At 38.0% G+C, this 20,510-nt stretch overlaps 1 long non-coding RNA gene across 1 annotated transcript; it reads right to left on the reverse strand.

Annotated features, from left to right (window-relative positions):
• Positions 1 to 660: 660 nt before the first annotated feature.
• Positions 661 to 11,421, reverse strand: LOC128788668 (uncharacterized). Its single transcript, XR_008431158.1, has 3 exons — positions 11,353 to 11,421; positions 3,449 to 3,619; positions 661 to 1,624 (listed from the first exon to the last, which is right to left on the reverse strand). It is a non-coding gene; the product is annotated as an uncharacterized LOC128788668 (long non-coding RNA).
• Positions 11,422 to 20,510: the final 9,089 nt, after the last annotated feature.

Genomic DNA, 20,510 nt, shown 5'->3' on the forward strand with positions numbered 1-20,510 from the left:
TGTATGTGGTTTGTACTGGATCATAGCTGGATATTTGTGAGTCTTGGTTAATTTTTCTTGTCAGTAGCCTCGAGGTGAAAAAAGGGAAAAGGGATTTAATAAAATAATTCAACATTATCTAGGCAAGAATTTAGTAACCATGTTCATATTATTCTTATGAGAACTTCATTAACCCCAGTGAGAATATTCATCTGAATGAAATGAACAAGATTAAGCTTTCTGATTGCTAACTAGTTTGTGTGATGTCAAAATGGATGTCCATATAGTCTGAATCTTAAAAATTGAGCTAAGGATAAAATTTTGATTCAGAGGATCATTCTTCTAAATTAAGTGACTGATAACTCATAAAATGCAATGGTTGGTTACTGATAATGCAATCTAACAGTTCATCTAATTCAAAAAGAAATTTGGATTCAAAAAGAAATCAAAGGAATGTCCTTTGGTTTCCTTTGTACATACAGGGTTGCAAGCTCAATGCACACAGTGACAGGAGTTTCTCCATTAATCAGAGAGAGATGTGATTTGCAGTTGAACCATCTGGAGCAGTAAGACCTGGGACAGGGTTACAGAAGAATCTATTCAACCCTGAAAATTCAAAACTAAACTGAGACTTTGTCCTTTATTCATCAGATATCACAAGTTCTTGCAACAGGTCTTACATAACGTTCAGCAGATGCTGTAATACATAAACAAATAGTATTGGACTAAGAGAAAAAAGAGTCAATGTCTTAACTGTGAATGCCTTTGCTTTTATGAATTTGAGTTTATTCCTAAAAAAAGAATTACCTTTTCAGTGGTGGCTGGTAGGAAACATTACAGAGGCTCAGTGTTAAAAGATACATTTTCTGCTACATTTAGATTTTTACCCCTTAGGCAGAAAAAAAGTGAATGTTGAGATTACTGTGATTATTAAAACTAGAACTCAAATACATATTTGCAGAAATAGCCTAAAAAAGTACATCAAAAATAAAACATAAGTTTTATTAAGCCAAACCAAGCACAAAGAACTTTCTTCTGGAAGAAATTCTGTGTAAATCTCTGGTTTATGTGGATGCTATTTTAATTAGCTTTTGTAATTATCCTCCTTTTCTCTTAGTCTACATGTCAGTGTATATCCAGAGAACCAAATTACATTTAAGATAAAAAATAAAGTTCCACTAAATATCTCTTTCATCAAACTCAAGGAGGCAGTGAAGAGACTCACATTTCACACAGGATGTATCTGCAGAAGGAACTGTAAATGCCAATGCACGTTCCCCATTGCTCAGTGTTCCTTCTCCTGTTAACTCCATCCTGTTACAAAGTAGAAACAATTTTTCAGCTTTGCTTCTCAATGTTTGTCGGGCTCTCCAGAGGGGCTGTGGCAGCACTGCATGATGAGATCGGTGCTCTTAGCACAGCTGGTGGCATGGGGTGGCAGAGGACAGGCAGTAGAAAAGGTAGACAGTACTGGGTAGCTGACAATCCAGACATCAGCAGGTCATCATGAATTTTCCTTGTCCCTAAGAACCAACAGTACTGTAGCTGATTATTTCTCAGAGTTGGAAACTGGGATTTTGCAGTCCACAGCCTGAAAGAGCTCCAGGGGCAGCAGTCTGTTATGCATCATTACCTTCTCTCTATTCTTCAATAAATGAGAAATAAAACACAGTGAATTATAGGGTTGAGTAGCTGAACCTGTGTTCTGCCAACAGAGCTAAGACTCTCTGCAGATAGGGAAGGGCACTTCATGTGTGCCTTTGGACACAATTCTGTCTTTGCCTGACCTCACCTGTTACCATTTCCCTGAGAGTGTTTCTCACCTATCATGTGCCTCAGTACTCCTGGCTGACAGCAGGAATAATTGCAGCTCCTGAAAAACCACTGGAGTGGTCCCTGTTAGCACCTGCTGTCAGGCCTTGCACCCTCTCTGCTTTGCCCATATTTCTCTGCCCTGTGTAAACTCCTGTCCTTGCAAGGAGTGAGCCCTTCTCCCATGATAGCAGCAGAGAGCTCGGTCCCTGTGTCTGAGTGAAGTGGGTTCCTGACCTCTGCAGAGACACTCACTTCCCAATGGAAGCAGAACATCTCAAAGTTTTTGTGCTCTGTCCAAAGGGATTTTATATCCATCCGACTTCCTTCCACTGAGAACATGTATTTGCCAACTATCATAGGGAAGATTGACTTCAAAAGAATTTTGGAAGGTTTTAAAGCTAATTGCAAAAAAACTGGCTGAGTGTTCACCCTTGACCAGGACTTAAAAAATAATTAGGAAACTGACTTCCTAGATTTCATCGGATGCCCCACAAATACAGAAGCAGAAGTGTGAGCATATATCCAAGACAGCCCAACTGTTTGCAGAGCTGTGTTGGGACCTGGCTTGAAAGAGACAAGCTTGGGACCTCCACAGGACACCCCTCCACCCAATGCACACAACAGTCTCAGCATTAACACAAGCATAAGGCCACAAACAGCTCAAAGAGGGCAGAAACACCTGAGTCCAGCAGTGCTGACAGGGAAAAAGGCTGTGCAGCCACAGACACAAACCCCTCAGCTGGATTGACCTACAGGCTGAACTGGAAAGACCAAAGGGGAAAAGGTTGTGCAGGAACAGCAAGCAATGAGATGTCCCACCCCAACCCTCCTATGAGCATTTGTTTCAAAGGACAGCTGTCTTCTATAAAGCTGACTTGAAAATTGGTATCTTCCTACTTCGGAGAGAATTCATTCACTTTATCTTTTTACTGGCAAAACTACTGTTGTTTCTTTACATTCTTGCCAGCCCTGCAGAGCCACCTCAGCACTGAGGAGGTGAACCAAAGTCTATTTTGGCATAAAGCAGAAAGGACACAGCTTGATCTCAGATCCCAGGGTGGATTTTCAGTGCTGGCAGTCAAGAAAATCAAGGTTTTATTTGTAAATTAAAAGAGGGGTCAACAGGAAAGTCACTGGAGGAAAAAAAATAGAAAACCAATATGAAACCCTGCCATGCCATTTATAGTCTCTTTATAGATGAGAGCATAGTTTGTGGAATGTAATTTGAGTTATAAATAATATTATTGTTTGTTTCAGCCAAAAAGCTGTAGCTCATTCAATTAAGAGAATGGATGTGTTTGTGCTGTGTTACTCATTCCTTCATTGTAAAACATATCTGTAATGATAATCTATGGAAATTTTCTCGCAGTGGCAAGGAAAAGGATAATAAAAGAACTTTCACAGACTTCTTCCAGTAAGAAAAATACCTGAGGATTATTTGATCTCTTTGTTCTCTTAAATCAAATAGCTGCAAACAAACAAACAAACCAACCAACCCTATGCAAAAAAAAAAAAAAAAAAAAAGCCCAAACCTGAAAAAAAACCACACAACAAAAACCGAACAAATTTTATTGAAAAATAAATAAGGGAAGAAATGTGAATTGGCAGATTTGGTTAGGGTGTTCAGTGTTAAAAAGGGACCATTTGTACAAACCTGGGAGAGAGGCTTAGTCATTTTTAAATCCATTCAGCTCTCAGGGTGTCCCATTCCCTTGGGTTGTGTGAGGAGCAGCAGTGAGCCACATAGTATTATATCAATCCTTAATGCTTGTATATTTCAAGCACCAATGATGAGGAATTACATGATGTCAAACAGAAATGTTCACTGCAAAAGAGAAAGAAGCATTCTTTTTGAAATATTTCAATTGAAGCCATTATGCAAAAACACAGATACAGCAATTTATAAGTCAAAAACTCTGAGATGGCAATAGCAAAATATTCATGGTACTTCTCTGAGCCATATAATGCTGACATTTCATTTTTACAAAGCTGATGTTTTTTCTTCCTATTAAAAAAATTAAGAAATTCAGTTTTAAGAAAAATAAAATGTTAAGCACTATAAAACAATAATTATAACACCAGATTTCAATATGTGGAATAGATTGTGTCCATCAGGAGTGAGGAAGGTGGGGGAAAAGTCAGAATGAAACACATACTTGTGAGGGAAGGAAAATGAGGGGAGGGGATGTGATTTTTTTTTTTTTTTAATGAATTGGGTTCATCCAATATCTACAACATGTATAGCAGGAAATTTTCCACAGCTCTGTATGTGGCTGTTGTTCTGTACAGGGAAAAGGCAGGGTGTGGGAGGCAGACAGTGCTCTCCCTAGTAGATCCAGAGACCAAAGACCAAGCTCTGGCCTGTCCTGGTGCCAACGTCCATTTTCAATAGAAATAGTTATAAATAGAAACTCTGTTGAATGCAGGGTCTCAAAGGCAGCTGAACATGATGCTGGCCACATCACACCCACGACTGACACTAGTTTCAGAAAATACTACCCATTGATCATGGCTGTTTGGAGAGCCATGTAGGCAGACATTTGACTCATTTCGATACAGCTTGTGAAGGGTTTTGTGATCTGGATTTACAATAGCAAATACAAGTATCCCTGTGATATTTAATCACAAAGGTCTCAAGATAATATAAGAAACTCAATGCTATGGTGACTAGGTTATTTCCACCAGTTAAACTGAAGTGTGTAAACCTGGGTCATGAGAAGTAATCTAGAATGCTATTGTTTTATAAGAAACATATTTTGGCCATTCATTATTATCATTTCAGTCATCTGAGGACCACAGCCAGCAATTCCTTTTTTTTTTTTTTTTTTGGGAGCTCATAAACTTGAATCAATCAGCCAGGCAAAAAAAACCAAACAAACAGCCTAGGAGGATTACAGATATAAGAAGCCAAGGAAGAGTTCAAATACCCTCTGACAATCTCTGCTAGCACAGAGTCACAATTAACATCCCTAAGCTGAGCAAAGGGACAGTCAAAACTGGGCACAATGAGCTGCTTAAAGGTAGTTTTGAATGATAGCAAAGGTGGAAATTGTCACACAACTTCTCAGGCAGGCATTTTGAGGCTGAGTTTCACCCATGCTGGCTGAACCATCCCTTCTCACCTGAGCAGCTGCATGTTTTGCACCATAGGCAACCATGACAAGGGAATAGCAACAAGAGATTAAATATAGCTGCTTACACAGCTTGCCTGGGAAGAGGCCACCAGTCCTAGTGGGACTATAAATTGAACACCTCTCCCAGACCCCGGGGCACTCAGCCTCAGCTCCCACCAGGATCAAGTCATCATCCTAAGGAACAAAGAGCCAGGGCAGGAGCTCCACCAAGCAGCACTTGGACCCCAAGTCATGGGAAAGGTGAGCCCTTGAACCCCATCACAACCAGGGTTACCTGGGACCAGGGCATGTCCTCTGTGCACAGAAACACCAGGGACCAACCATTCAGTCACTGTACATCATCCCTTACCCCAAGTATAAATGACCATCTGTGAAAAAATATAGTAAGCCAATGGGGAAATGGTATTGAAATAAAAATAAGTTGCATATGGGGGAGTGCATTTTATTCGTAGATTTTTAAACAGCTTTTTTTTAACACCCTCAATGAACAAACTTGTTCATTTGTAAGAATAAAAAATCATTTCCTTCTGATAAAATGTAGCTATGCAGATTGACAATGAGGTTTTTGGGCTTAATAAAATGCTTTGAGATTTTAATTAAACCTCTATCTCTGCTACCAAAAATATTCAAAATTTATTTAGGGTTCCTGCATTTTTGTACCAGAGACAAAACCTTGAACAGTGATTGAAAAACGTATGGAGACATTATGTGGCAGTTCAGAATACTTGTCTTCTTTGTCAGTCATCTCAGGCAATGTGAGAAAATTGGTGTTCCCCCTATACAACTGAAATCTGGGAAGAGACAATAGGGTTGCTTAATATCAAGAAAAAAAACCCAAAGCAATATGATCACTTACTTCTCCTTGCAGGAGCAAATTCTGCCATGAATTGTTGGGTAAAGTATAAGAAAGATACAGCAGCAAAAGCTCAATTTCTGGAGGTATAGCAACCCACTGGATATCATCAGGATCTCACCTTAGGTACTGCCTAAGTGGTTTGAAGGTGAAAGTGAAAACATTTAAGGAAAAAAATAACCAAGCAGTAAGTTTGTAAATACAATGACAGGTTTTTTATGCAAAACAAGAAAGCCAACCTGAATAAAAATAAATTGAAGGGACATACATTAGCTGATTAATTTGAAGATGTAGAAGGATAACAAAGAGGAAACAGTAAAGTGTCTAAAAGTGGGAAAAAAAGACTGTTCAGAAGAAAACTTACTTCCAACATTAACTGTTTTCACAAAATTCTGCTGAAAATCTTATGGTAACATTAGTATTATTGCAAGATCTCAGATCAGCAGGAGGTGGTTCAAAACAGACAGGTGAGATTCCTGGATTCCTAGGGAGTGTGAGGATTCACAGCAGTATTTGCGAGGACCTCAATAGTGTGTTTGTCACTATTTTTGCTATAGTGAATTGGGGAATTATCTAGACTTATATTTTGAGCCAAAAGTCATAACACAATGAAAATACCCTCCAGTAATACGTTAATTTACAGGGCATCAATTTATGCTGCTTTTTTGTTATGCTGTATGGCAAATTTTTTTTGAAACACAATTTAGAATTGATAGATGTTTACCTCATATTAATGTATATTTCTTCAGAAACATTTGCCGTATCTTAGAAGCAGCATATCTGCAATGTGATGCAGGGGTTACTATGGTGAGTTCACATCTCTTATTTAATCCTGTACCTGAGTAAATACACATTGTAACAACCTCTGTTAAAGGTGCTATTAGTAAAGTTATGTCAGCATTTCTCTGAAAAAATACTTGTTTTCCTGTTATGACTTGGTCAAAAAAAAACAAAGAAAGCTATTCCTAAACCAAATCCACAGAAATCCTTTGTACTCTTCCAGTGTATATTTAGCACAGCATCAATACCTTTCTGAAGTCTTCAGTCATAAAAATCAAATTAAGATATCAATGCTTTTTTTTCTACTGTTTAGTAGTTAGTAATTTTTATTATAATTATGGTATTTCTCACTTAGAAAAATGTTTAGGAAAATTTGGGGGTTAGTTTTCATTTCACTGTTCCAGTTGGTACTAGTGGCCATTCAGTCAGGCATTAATCACAGCACCTGTTTTACAGCCCATCTGTACTGCCACAGTCATATAAAGACACTTCTGTATAAAGGAGAATCAGGTCCTTAGTTCTTGTTTTTCATGATTCAATTTAACTAAATGGCATCAGAAGTATAACATAGACTCCAGTGCATTCTTTTTGAGCAATTATTTGAGTGACTTTCCAGCATAACATTTACAAAATGAGTGCTTAGTTGGAAGTAATTGAATACTTCTATCTTTTTGGCACCTATTTACTGTACTAATCATTTGCTTTGAAAAAGAGTGAGTAAGTTTCTGAGAATATTTATCTCCACGAGCTACCCTGTGTATGTCAGGACAGTTCTTGTATACATTTTAAGGTTTACCTGATTAAATGTTTTCCTTTCATCGGCATTTTTAACAAACTTTTGTGGGAAATCTCTATATTTGACAAAATCTCTTACAATAGATAATAATATGTTTGAAGCAAAACTGCTACAAAAATATTTTTAAATACATATGTGTTCAGTCAGACTGTAGGTTTTAAGAACTTGAGTGGAAAAATCAAAATTTACCATAAAAAAAAAATACCAAATAAGTTTATCCAACTTGTCCATAAGGTCTGATTATTATCCTGAGACTTGCATGTGTGCTTTCATGTTGACCTTGTTAAAACTGTACTGTGCTTCATGTCAGCCAGTAAGAGTGGATGGTCATTTCTGAATGGATAAACAATGTGGCTGAACAAACACATCTTCCTCAAAAGTCAAGAAAAACATGGTTGGATGAAGAAACTCAGAGCATAAACGTACATCATTAGCTGGTAACAAGAAGGGAAGTTTATTTTTAGAGAATTTGCTCCAATAGTCAGAAAGAGAGAGGTGTGATAGGATTTAAATGTTGCCCTGGCATAAACTATAGAAGCTTGGTCTTTTACACAGCTTAAATTAGGGCGCTTCATTTTAAATGGAGTCATAGATATCGTTGAAATAATGTTGATGGTGTTTTGGGGAGTGGCTCCAAGTTTTAAATGCTACGGTATTTGGATGTTACTGCACAACTTGTTGCTCAGTTCCTGCATAGGATAGACCTCAAGCTCTACAAAACCAAATACTACAGCACTAGAAGATGAGAAATGTCCTTTCAATCTTCTGCTCTAAGGCCTCCATTCCAAAGACAAGCCAATATCTCACATTGCAGTATTAGGGTCAAAAGCGGCAACACTAAAAATCCTAGAAAATACTGTCCAATAACATAAACAAAGGAATAGCAGAACATAGTGAATTTTACTTTTCTTGTGGTATATGCCTATGAGCAGAACATGATTAAGGTACTGGACTAGCCACATTTCAAAAGAATTATCATTAAGAAGACCAGAAATATTTTTTTTCTTTATTGGGATGCTGTATTCATATTTTCCATACTAATTATCTTCAGTTGTATTAATGTACAAATAAATCCTTCTAAGACAATAAGTCAGCATGTTGTTTCCTTCTTTTTCTCTTTCTTTCACTTGTGCATAAAAGAACTGGAGCAAAGCAGGACTGGAATGAATGAAATAAGTTCTACATTTGAGGATCTTTATTGGAAAATTTTCACACCCCAAAGGTGAATACTCATGTGGTATCAGCAGGGTAAAGCCTGGTAGCTCTGTCTATCTCATGTATGAAAAGACACAAATGAGTTTTTCAAATAAACAGATCCCAGGAAACAGCATCTCAGCTCTCTGGAGAAAACCAAGAGAGAACAACACGGTTCCCTAGAGCAACATGCTACGGGCCGCCTCCCACCATCCTTTAGGCAGTCAGTATATACATGTTGGAACAGCTGACACCTCTGGCTTCCTTGTAGCCATTACCTTTAGAGTACATTCAAAGGATAACCTTGAGATGATAAAAGTATAGAACAGAATACATGGAAGAGATTTTAAAAAATCTTGGTCCATGGCTAAAAATTTGTACCAGCATGATAGCATTTGTTGTATGTATCACTTTGCTGAGTCACAATTGTTTTAAAGTTATCAATACATATTCATTGCTTTTGCTTAGTGGTAACTCCAGAACTTCTTAGTGACAGTCATTGGTGGCTAAAATTTCTTGATGCCGCTTCTTTATTCTTATGACAGAAAATTTCAGGTAAAGTTAGAAACACAGATTCCAGGCCTTGGAAGCTGTGGAACAGACACCCTTGGAGTATAATTTGACATGTTTTTCATCTACTACTGTGAACTATTAGAACCAGAAAGCAAAAAAAACCACAGTATGATTATTTTTATCATTATCCACATGTGTAGTGAAGGCAAAAATTCATCATCTTGTCAATATTTTGAATTTCACTTTCTTATCATGGAAAACACAACCACGTGTAAAATAACAGATCTTAAATCATATCACACTAAATAGTTCAGAGTTTGAAGGAAGAAATAAAAAATATAAGAGTTATGTAATTAAGAAACGTATAAAGAATGTTTAAGAATATTGCATTAAGTTCAGCTATCCAATTAAAATATGAATGTTCATTATGCATATTACCCAATCAAAAAATTCTATAAACACTGATTTTCATAAAATCATTGTGAAATATGTAGAAAATTATTGTCACACTTTCCTTCTAATCAGAACTGAAAATTAGGTTTTTAAACATCTCTCACATCACTACTTCTGATGTGTCTTGAAAATAGTAGTAGTAATAGTCAAGATTGCCATCTGGTCTTGATGATTCAGTTTGGATTTCATAGCCACCATGGATAGTTTCTCTATTCTCTGTTAAACCATCATTTTTCTTCAAGGTGAAGTTTTCTTCAAAGTAAATAGAAAATTTCAAAATTTTGCAACAAAAGCTATAACATCTTGTTTTCCTAGAAATCTAAAAATTATCTTCATTCACAAAGTACCTGTGATTCCTAATACAGCTCATTTTATCTGTTTTTTTCTTTAATTTATCCAGAAATTAGATCTGAAAATTTAAAGGTAATTTTCCAGAAATTATTGTTAAAGTCATTGCAGGGGATGAGAAAAGATGGAGTAAGCTAGCCAGAACCAGAAAATTCCACTATGAAACCAGACTGATATCTAAGGAATAAACCCGTGTTCCTCAAGCTCACCACAAGTCTTGTTAGAAAGCATGGTTTTACTCTTCTTGTTTTAAAGCAGATTAGTCGGTAATGTTCTGATTATTGAAGCTGAGAGAAACAAAATTGCTGGATGCTGAAGGAATATGATTTTTTAGTATATTTCCTTTTTACAGTAAAAAAATTAGGAGATGACAAGGCTACTCAGGCAGACCTTGCCAGTCATAAGACTCTAATCTGAATAAATATCTCAGGATTCAACCCATGTTTTGACTTTATGATTTTTTGCCTACAAACTCCAAAGCAAGTGAAAACACAGAGCAAATAGAAGACTAAGTGGCTGATGGATATTTTTAGTTTTGTTTGAAACAGGTGTCACAGGACTTCACACACTTTAAAAGCATAACTCATCTTGTACCTTTTTGTTTCTATTTTACTATAGAAAATATCATTCCTACTCTGAGAAAATTTGGTTTTGTGTCAGTCAATGTACCCTCAAATCAGATCTTTCTCCATGCCAGAGTGAAGTTTGTCACATGCATAAATGCTGCCTGCAGGAATAAGAGGGACATTGAGTCAAGTCCATTCTGACAGTTTACACCACTGGCCAGTGGTGGAGGAGAAGATGAGTGACACCACCTCAGCTATGGTCATTCCCAATTCCTTTGGTTTTGGAGATAGAATGGTTGCAGAAACACTTCTAGGGGAGAAGGAGCACTTTAGAAATTTCTTCTAACAATTATAGTTGTTCACTGGGTGAAGGGATTCTTATCCATAAATTGGCAGAGGAAAGGCTAAAACAGAGTCCAAGAAGAAAGTGTAAAGTGTGACTGTCTCAGGAGGCACAAATTTTCCCCTCTAAGTGAAAGCATTAAACTTAGACAGAACTGGGGCGTTTGAAAAAATCTCTGTTATCATTGTTCTTATCCAGGATGCTGCATGAAACCTGGTGATAGCTAGTCCAGCTGCACACATCATAAAACTCATGTCAAAAATCTCAGTTGTTTACAGCTTAACATAAATCAGAACCATACTGAAACACATTCTATAGCTTGGAGTTACAGTCTCAATACAATAAATACTTGTTTCCTCTTGCCAAAGTGGTGAAGCTAGAGTAGCAGATCTTTAACATGAAGCCAAATATGGACAAGAAGGAGCTCTATGCACAAACACTTCTAGAAATAGAAGTATATTCATTTTCAAATAGAAATATCACTAATCAGTACACACAGACATTGCGTCTGTACAGGAAATGGACATTTCCCACCTTCATAATTACATAGGACTATAGAAAGTAAATTTCTCACTTACCACATAGCACTACTTGCAATAACAAAACAAATTTTATCTTCTGAGTCTCCTTATTTTGCTGGAATAGAGGTGGGGAAAAATCCAGCTCAGTTCATCAGCATGTTTAAATAGTGTCTTTGAGAAAGGATTCAGAAGCAAATATGTACCGTTGCACTGGGCAGCTGCTCTTGTGGATTTCCAGTTAAACAAACATCTATTGCAAGGTATGTCTCATAAAGAGGTTGTTTTCTCTAGTCTTTTTCTAGGGTCATGGTAATCACCTGGGAATTGTGGTTTTCAGATTTATGAAATTACTAGTTGATATTTGTGCACATTTGCAAAATAGTATAATGAACAATGGTGGTGTATGAATATGCAGCACATACAAGCAGAACATTAATTTCCTGTGAGAATTGTTGTTTTCCAGATTTTACTTCAAACTCTACTAAAGGTAGTCAAGCAGAGTAAGCAACTAAACTTTTACCATGTTAAACGGTTTTTAACATTTGAGGGGGAAAAAAAAGAAATGGAAACCAATGGTGACACATATATATATATATAATACTGCTCTATTTTAGCAATACCTGTCTATTGAATTTCCGGTTATTTTCATCAGGTAAGAGCAAAGTAAAGAATTATGAGCCTTTGCAGGAATGGTGCCTGCTCATTGCACTGGGCTCACAATCTTTCCTGCCATGGTCATTCAATCTGTTGAGCCAGGAAAAAGCTTAACTAATAGGATTTGTCTAAAAGAAATATTAATTATGTACTGGAAGTCATGAGCCACCTTTAGTACTTCAGGATTTAAAAAAAAAAAAGCTAATATATTAAGATATTTTTCTCAATAAGTACTATTTTAATCAGCATGGTAAATATATTTTTTTTTCAACTTCAGAAAGACAAAATTCCCCAATTTAGAGATTTTTTTTTTTGAGTGCTTCTACAACTGCACAGAATTACAAGGTCTCAGCACTGCCAAGCCTCTGTACTCACTTTTGAGTTAGTGCTCAAAGTGGAGTGAAGTGTCTGGCTTCTTTTCTCTGATTTTTAGCAGCTGTGTTTGATTTGAAAGTTTGATTGACAATTATCTCACTTTGACAGAAGCTTGATTACTTGGGCTATGAAAAGATTCTTTATGCTGTTTTGTAATAAAGAGGATTTTTTTATCACAAGCTTTTAGCATGAACTCTTACTTGTTACTGAACAGCCACAACTACTATATTTTTAATTAAACCTAAAATATTATGTGCCTGTGCCTTAGTGTCTAGTTACTTCTTGGATTTTCTTATTTTGATGAAGTTTTAGCACAGGTAAAATACAAAATCAAATTTTCTCCAAGAGTTCTACTGAGCAAGGACTTTGATAAACTCTGTTAATTTAGGATTAAAGACAGAAATAAAAGCCTAAAGTAAAGGCTCTTTGATAGCAGTGGGGGATGAGTAATTGAAAATGTTCTTGCTGTGGACTAATCAGAGTGTAATGCTAAAGGAACCAATCTTCCATTAATTGCAAAGGCAGTAAACTCAATCAGTCAAAATGTCAAAATATTGCAGTTCAGTTGAAGAATTTTATTGAACTAATTGATTTAATTGTTTTAAGTAATGCCATTATAAGAGCCATTATTAAGAAACATTATTCTCAATATAATTTTCTGAAACATAAAAACTTTTTATGAGACAAGTGATTTTCATTTCAAAAAAAGGATGAAACAATGGTTTTGATTTAAAAGAGCATCTTGACTAGGCTATGTTTTATTAGAAATTACCAGTACTTGATTTTGGATGTCATCACAGATAGTGTGAAACACTTTGTAAGTAAGGGGTTCTTTAGGTACATTTAGCCTAGTTTAAACAGGTCGGATGGCATTTTCTGAGTCAGAAAATTTGTTTCATCTAATCCAGAGATAATGGACCAGGGATATCTGCCTTGTGCTTTTGCTCCTTTCACTTCTGCTTAGCCTTGAGGGGACATTGTACAAGTGCTGTAATTTTCTTGCAAGTTCCAGAATTAGCAAATTCATTTAAACTGTAATAAGCAGTCCTGGCTTACCTTCCAGTACTCTGCCTGCTTATTGCCATTTGCATCTCTCTCTCCCATCTGCCAGATGGTCATGCAGACACACAGTGAGTGGGAACAGGACAACACTCTGGGTTAAAAGTAGCCTCTTTTTTTTTCCCCCTCCCGTATGTATATATGGCTATTTGCAGTCTCTTGTTAAGCAAAGAGAATGAAAACACTGATTGGGTCAGTGGGAAATTGGCACTGCCTCTTTTAGCATCAGCACTTGCTTTTGTTGACTTAAGGGAGTTGTGGGACTACAGAATTAGCATTACTCCTATGAGGCTCAAGCCCAGCTGGGATGTGTGGAACAAGAAACAGGAACCCAGAAACGTCAGCCACTGGTTCCCTTTCTGTCCCACAGTGTTTGGGCTGGATGAAAAATTCATCTCATTGACACCAGTTCTGACTTAGTATCACCTAATTCAAAGCCAGAGGGAGAGTGCTGCATGTAACCCTATACAAACTGCAAGTGCAGTATACTGGCCGTATCTGTGTTATCTTCTGTGACAGTGACAATAAATATTGACATCATTGCAAAGCCAAGCAAAGTGTTTGGGAGGTTTTCATGCAACCATGAACCCTTCGTGTGTTTCTAGCAATATCCCTCTGGTTATTGAGTCACAGCAAACCTGATGACGTAAGTTTTTGAGGGGGAGGTAATGTAACTTATTAGATCCAATGGCAGAAATCAGGAAGAAACAATTACATTTCTAGATGTCCAAAGGTAGAGCTAGTTAGTCTTTCAGAAGTGGTACAAAATCAAGGAGGGAGCAACAGTGACTGAGTTCTCATAAGATTACTTTCTTTGACTGCTATTTGTGTTCAGAATGTAACTCGACAGACTTCCTGCCATCAAGTTGTGGAGTCAGTGTAGCTCAGGGGTTCAAAGGGCTTTGGCCAAAATGCCTTAAAAGCCTCTTGGTCACAGTTATGCAGAAACTCACTGCAGCTGCAACATGAAATTAGGGTTGTCATCACTGTTGCTTTACCACTGTTATTTTTAGCTATTATATATATGTCTCCTGTGGCTTTACCTCTCAATCAAGCATTATTATACCTTAAGAGCATACAGGCAAGTAGTACTTTTTCTAATTCACTTTTTTTGAGGAATGATTAGAGCCTAAAACTTGGGAAATCTTAGGCTTGGAAGTCATGAAGGCACTTCCCCATGAAAGGCCTCTCAGGATTAGGTGTGGTACTGAGAGGGAGAGGACACTGCTGGGTCAGATACAGGCTGCCATCGCATGAGCCTGCTAAACACGGTGGATCAGTGGCTTGATCAGAGAGAGCAAAGCCTTGCAGAATTTTCACAATTTGGTCAATGCAAAAGTATGTTTTGCACAAGGTAGCAGGAGGGATATAAAAACATGACAGTGTAATAAACATGTTTCAGCTAGTATAATAAACAGAATTTGGAGCCTTTGGAGCTGAGCCAGATTTCTCTTACAAAAGAGGAAAAGTGCATAGCCAGGCATTGTCTCATATGACAAATGATAATAATGAGCAATAGCAATAACATGAATCACTATTATAAGTCATCTGGTGATTTAATTTTTTTTTTTTTGCAAACTATAAAGCATTATAGAAAGTCACTACCATGGGGTGTGGTATACTATCAAAAGAAATATGTGGAACTGATAGAGACAAAGTTTTTCTAGCTATGAAGTTTCAAAAGAAAATATTATAGGAACAAGAAAGTGTCACATAGAATATGTTTTTAATCTTTTTTGCATTGCATTTTGTTTCATGTGGCTTTTTTACATCATTAAATTTATTGCAATTATGCTGATAAATGGCAGACAGTTTTCCTGAGGACTTTGCATGCTCCTCTGCTGCTCAGCCTTGAATGTACTTATCCCTATGACGTCCAAATGAAACAGAGATGTACTACATTCCCAGTTTTGCAGTTTGAGGACTGTGGAGCAGAGAGAGGATTAAATTCACCAAGGATATTGCAACACCTGATCCTGAGCTGTTGTGAGTTTATGTGAAAGGTATGTTTTGGACAGACATGCACCAGCACTGCCCATGCTCAAAGTCAGTCCAGCCCATGGAACCCTTAGTGCAACAGAGGAGAACTGAAACTTTGTTAGGCTGTCACATCCCACACCAGTAGGTGTGTGCTTGGTGTCTTTTGAACAGATTGGGTAGATTGAACAGTGTAGAAACTTTGACTTTACAGAGCTCAAGTTGCCCAGATGCTGAGCTGCTTAGCCCTGCCCAGGTAGTGGCCATGCCAGATGAGACACTCTCTGGAGAAGATGTCAGTGCCTAGCACATTGGCATGTGAGCACTGGCTGCCACTCTGGTGCCTAAGCTCTCCACGAATGTTGCCTTAGATGTGTTCAATTAGGAGGAAAAGTCTGCAGCAGAACCAAGAATTAAGGTTTTTTCCCTGGACGAACTGCAGGACTCCTGGGGAGTACTCTGGGAGTAGAGTGTATCTCCCTCACTGCCAGAGGAGTGTAATGGGCTCAGACTCTGCTGGACCAGAAATGTATTGGCTTCACCTCTCTGTCATTGATTTTAATAAATGGGAAATTGTTGCAAGGTGACAACACCCATATGTTTCCGAAGGCATGCTTTTATCCTTGTGTGAAGATAAACCTTTTTAAGAATCATATCTCATTGTTACTGCTTCTAAGGAGCTGACTGTTTTCAGGGTCTCAGAAATGTTGTTAAGTGGTGCAAAGAATTATATACTCTTCAGAGGGCACAAATAGTAATACTAGTCTCCCACAAAGTCTGCTAATGAAAGAGGAATCTGATTGTTTTCTCAGGCTGGTTTTAAGTGCATCTTATTTACATTAACATCTTATTACTTTTATAAACAGAACTGTGGTATTATTGGTGAAACTTAGTTATCAGCAGCTTTCTCTATATGTTTTATAAAATTTATTTATATGTTTTATAAAATTTATATTTTTTGTGCCTCTTTGATTCCAAGGAGAACTTGTCTCTCTCTTCTCATATTCCCATTAGATTGCTGTAGACAGCAGTAATATCCCGACTTATCCTTTTTTCTGCAGGCTAACTCCTTCAATCTTACTTTATATGCCTTGCACTCCACCACCATCTTGTTGTATTCCTTCTTGAGGGAGAAAAACTCAAAATTACATAATGGAAGAGAATAATCTCTTCTACACCTTTGACCTGCTGGCTGTGCTTCAGCTAATACAATCCACATGGTTTCATGAGAAGTCTTCCAGGCCTTCACTCTGTGACCATGGGGTTAGGATTCATGATGGCCAGGCTTTCCACCCCAGAACATCATGCTAGCACATACAGAGGCATTTGAGAACTATACACTACTAAGCAAATATAGGCTCCTTTGGCTCACTAAACATGAACAAAAATAAATGAATACGTTCCATGTGTTCCCTATTAAATAATGAACAATGAGCTCTTCCCAGCCTGTGTGACTGGGAGTGTGCTTATCTCACAGTAGATAACTGCAGATACAAGCTATAGTGGACGTCTGGTCATGCAATGGGACAGGCGAAGAAGGATCTATAAGTAGGCTAGCCTAGCATGTAATCCTGCTGGAAACCTTTCCTTACAGCTGAAGGGCCTCAGTGAGAGGTGGCAGCAGAGGCAGAAACCATCCAGATGAAATGTTCTGGCAGGATGGATCTGAGCTGGGCCAGTTCTGATGAATTGTTCAGGATTTAGCAAGTCATTGCAGCTGCTGCAAAAATTAGCCTCCTAAAATAAGGATGGACATCAAAATATTAAACTAAGTTTATTTTTTTTTCTTTCTGGAGCTGCATGTTCTCCAGATCTTAAAAGAAGCAGAGGTTCCAAAGCCATGCCTAATATGATATTCCTAGAGTCTCAGTCTCCTGAGACTCCTGAGTTTCAGCAACTCTCACTGCCCAAATCATAGGTGTCAAACCAGTGGTACATTTGAGAGCCTAAATCACTTGCTCACGTTTGGGCAGAGCATGGCAGCTGCTGTAAGAAACCTTAGGCACTCTGTAGCCAGCTGAAAATGCAGTTCTCTACTCTTAGCAAAAGGCAGAGTGAAAAGAGACTGGATAAATTGCAATAAGACGTCTCATATATATCAGTACAGAAAGGGATATAATAGCTCAATATTACTCAGCTATTATATTTTAAAAACCATAAAATCATAGTTTCATACTCCACAATATGCAGCAGCACCAATTTACTACTTTAGTGAATTCATCATTCTTTTGCCATGCAACTTTGTTTGCTCAGCTTCATTCCATGTAGAGCATGGACAATATGCTCTTTCTAGCACACATGGACATTTTTGGAGCAAACAACAGACACAGGCTCTTGGTGAAAATATTCAGGTAGCCCCTGCCTTTGCTCAGGCAATGCTTGAAGCCAGGAATAATCTTGCCCTGACAGTGCAAGATATTCCCAGATGTATTCTGAAAGTAATGGAGGGGGGAAACCACTGAAGTAATTTTTTTTAGGCGAAGATGTAGAACAACAGCAGGCACGGGGTAAAAATCTAGAGGATGTTTTTCCTCTGTTCCTGACATCATTAAAATAGAAAGAAGACAAAAAAATTGTGAGGCAAATTCTTCTTCAAAATAGTATGAGTAATACCTTATACCTTTCCCAAAGCCTAGACTCATACTGCAAGCCTTTAAGCAGCAGTCTGAAGCGGATTAAAGAAGCTAGCTATGACCGTAAGCCACTTCTAGGGGGTTTGAATAATTTTCAGAGACATTCCTCTTTCCCTCTATTGAGATTATACAGACACTGAGATAAATTGCTTCCATTCTTAGTCATTGCAGTGAATTGCCTTTTGTTAGGTGTTATGAACCTTCAGTTTTCCTTTTTACTTAAAATATTGGGCAGCAATAAATACACTCTGCAGTGGCAGGAATCATTTCAACAGGGAGATGTAGTAATGTCACAAAGGAAAAATCCTGTGCTGTCTGTAGTCATACTTAATATTATAAACACACTAAGTCAAAAAGCACAGTAGAAAGGCAGTTAATATATAGTAAATTATAGTCATGACTCTGAAACTTGTGTTCGTTATAAAGAATCCTATTTCAAAAAATTAATCATGTGAGCTTTATTTAATATTTTTCTTTAGCTCTTCCTCTTAGTAGCACTGTAGCAAATGCAGCTTTTCATACTTGCCCTGTGAAGATCATTATTGCCAGAGAGACTGAAATAAACTTGGGGATAAGAAGAAATTCTGTTTTTGGAAAGGAAACACAGGATGTTGCAACGTTTTTCAGATCATGCCAGTTGTTCTGCTACACATAACATAATACATTTACCAACTATCCTCAGTTTTGTTTTGCAAAATTTGTGAACATTAATATTTTAAAATAGCACTTTGAGTTCTTTTGTGGGTAGTTATGTATTTATATATGTATGTGTGAAGACAAAAAGACCCTTAAGCCAAAACCTGCCCACTTCAGCAAATCTCTTCAAGAAGTCAGTGGACTATTGAATTCCTCAGTAAGTCATTTTATAACTTGTTTCTGGCACATGGAGTGTTGTTTGTCTAATGTCTGGCCATGTCTCACTTAATTGCATTCCTGCCATCAGTATTTTTGAGATCATCTTTAATATCTTTGTGTCCATGTCTGTGGCACTAAGCAGTTTCACAGACTCATCAAAATACTGATTGTAAGAGACTTGTGGAGAGCAGCTGCTCCAGCTTCCTCCACAAGGAGCAGCTGACACGAACAGCAGGTCATCTCAGGCACAACTTTGCCTTGTAAATCCTCAAAACCTTCAAGGATGGTGGCTCTGCACCTTTGCTCCCTCACCAGCCTGTCCCCAGTTTGCACTACCATTCTCCTCATGTCCAATCTGAAGCTCCCACACTCTGGTGGCTTCTGCCCCATGTCTGGGCTTCCTGGCCTAACTGAGAAGAGTCTGCCTCTGTAATCTTTGTACCTACCCTTCAAGTAGCTGTAGCTTGCTCTCATGCCTCCCTTTATCTTTCCCCAGCTTGAACAAACATCCCTTTCCCAAACTTTCCTATTTTGAAAAATTCAAATGCTTCTGTCCAGCTGAAATCATGCAGCACATTGAATTTGCAGGATCTGAGTGAGAATTCAGGTTACTTGAGGTGCAGGAGGTATCACTGTCCCTCTTGGCCTTACACTTTAAAAAACTGAGAAAAAAACTCTAAACTTTAATGGGTACTTCTAGGGGTAAAATATAGCAAGAGTCAAATAATATTGAAAAGATCCCTGCAAAAAGCTTCCTAACCCTTTTAAGGTGGGGTTTGGACCTCTGTGTACATGGGTATGTAAGGTCAGGTGCTTTGAATGTAGCTGGTTTATCATTACCAGGATTACTTTTACGTGTAGTGTATTAGTATAGAGCAGACAGCCACAACAAAATTGCAAAATACATTTTGGTTTGCCCTGCACAGTCTCATTGCCAATGACAATGAATACAGAGTGAAAACTAAACACAGAGCTACAACAAAATCTCCTTCAACTGCAGAAGATAGTATTTGAGCAAGAAGCAAACACAGATAAAGACTCTTGTGTCAAGACAAAAGTAGAATGAGTCAGAGAGCAGCAATTACTACAAAACAGGAAAATCTTAATGAAACATTTAACACAACCTCAAGCTCCATAAAAACAAGGCCAAAATACAAGGGAAAAAAAGTGCTTATTATTTTGGTAAAAACATCTCCATCATGTTTATTACAATCTTATTTCATGCTGTAAAGCCTTTTTTTCAACCTAGGCTCCAGACACAGCAATGTAAGCAGCCACAGGGGCAGCACCACAGCCCTGACCTACATTGCCCAAGCTCAGATCCTGGAGGCTGACCACCAGCTGCATGGGGGGCAAAAGCTGGGGCAGAGGCAGGCAGCAGAACATACTGGACTTCCCCCAGCATTGATCTCCATGTTTGGGGGATCCCAAGTACCAAGGTCTGGGCCAGCACCTCCAATTCACACAACCAGACCATCTCTGATTACTCTTTGGCTCAAACAAGGGCTCTAAGCAATGGGCTGAGAGGTTTTGTTCCCTAAAAAGCATTATAGTCTTCAGAAAATGGCACTTGTTGTGTGGCAAATATGGGAGGCTGTGCCTGGGGGGCAAAGGATCACTGAGCCTTTTTTAACAGTACTGCCATCACTGCCAGATCTAGGT

Source organism: Vidua chalybeata, chromosome 5 (assembly GCF_026979565.1).
Source record: "Vidua chalybeata isolate OUT-0048 chromosome 5, bVidCha1 merged haplotype, whole genome shotgun sequence".
Taxonomy (NCBI): Eukaryota; Metazoa; Chordata; class Aves; order Passeriformes; family Viduidae; genus Vidua; species Vidua chalybeata.